The following is a 1,568-nucleotide window of genomic DNA, read 5'->3' as shown; positions in this document are numbered from 1 at the left end:
TGTCTCTATCTCCATCCATCACCAGAAGAAGGTTCTATGGTGATATGCAAGATATTCGTCAGTATTGCTATAGGATAGGGTCGTTTCAGGTTCCCTATCCTCATCTGCCCAAGGAACTAACTGGGTAGCTCTAACTTGTTATTGGCTAACTCTTTCATCTTAATTTAACCCATTTCTAGTAATTTGTATATTGCCATGTGGCAGTGGCTTACTGGCTAAAGTTTGGGCATGTCTGTCTCCAGCAGCTCTGTGGTGTCTGACTCCGCCCTTCTTTCTCCCAGCATTCAGTCCAGTCCTCCCAGCTATCTAAGTTCTGCCCTATCAACAGGCCAAGGCAATTTCTTTATTCATTAATGGCAATCACAGCACACAGAGGGGACTCCCACATCATTTTATAATGGTGCAAAAGTGAAATTTTTCACAGTGATGCAAGTGTTTACATGAAGGTAAATATTTTCTTTTCATGTATCAAATAAATTTAATAATAACTTTTGATAAATAAAATACCTCATATTGACTAGTTTCAGGCTGAGAGTTGCTTAGTAAACCCTTTGGGAAACAGGATATAATAATATTTAGATGAAGTAAAAGAAAACTATTGTTTCCCCTTCTGAATATGTCACAACTACATGAACCATACCATACCCATTCCATTTTAGTCTAGAATGTATACTTACTTTCTTTTATTTCCAAAAATCAGATAAAAAATTTTCTTCTTTTAAAATGCTTTCATACAATTAACACAAATTTAAGTAAATTCAGTTGCCTTCAAAATCCAGACTTCCATCATATTTTGAGGTACAAATCAAGCTCTTGTTAAGAGGAGGATTCGAAAAACTGCTTTTCAATATTTTCATAAAACCTGTATTATGCATACACTGGTTATGGTCATGTATTTTTCTAACTACTACATCACACATTTGGAAACAACAACCTTTATTAACTTCTGTAGAGCTAGGCAGCCCTGCTAAATTCAGAAGTCACTTACTAGTGTATTACATGTTTCACTACTCCTAAAAACATGATAGCAGAAACTACGTCAGTGGATTCTCAAAGTTTGAGAGATGCAAAATATGAGCACATATCTTCAAAGTTTATAAACTGAGTTTAGCATGCTGTACTCGTCTGCCCACCTAAGATAATGATGAAAAATAACACCCTGATATGATGATTTTAAATGTTTCTGTTCAGAAGTGAGAAAAATGTTAACAACATAAATGAGGACGCCTTTGAAAACTACAGTGGATGAGAAGAATACAAAACAATTACAATAAATATCGTTTCAATGCAAGTGACACTTGAAAGATGCAAAAATAGAAAGATAAACCTACTGTTCTTGCCTGTTTAGATAATTTCAGACAATGACAGTTAGCAGATGTCTGAAAAATTCACCATGTAAGAAGAGGCTTAAATATATCTTTGCAAGGTCAGTTGCCTTTTAAATATTTTCATTTATTTATTTATAGTGGGGGTCCACACCTGCGTCTGTACACGTATGGAAATCAGGAGAAAACTTGTAGTCTCTGTCCACTGAGTTGGACTCAAGGATTGGACTCAGTCATCAAGCT

This window comes from Microtus ochrogaster, unplaced genomic scaffold (genome assembly GCF_000317375.1).
Source record: "Microtus ochrogaster isolate Prairie Vole_2 unplaced genomic scaffold, MicOch1.0 UNK8, whole genome shotgun sequence".
Lineage (NCBI taxonomy): Eukaryota > Metazoa > Chordata > Mammalia > Rodentia > Cricetidae > Microtus > Microtus ochrogaster.
This window is presented reverse-complemented; position numbering follows the sequence as displayed.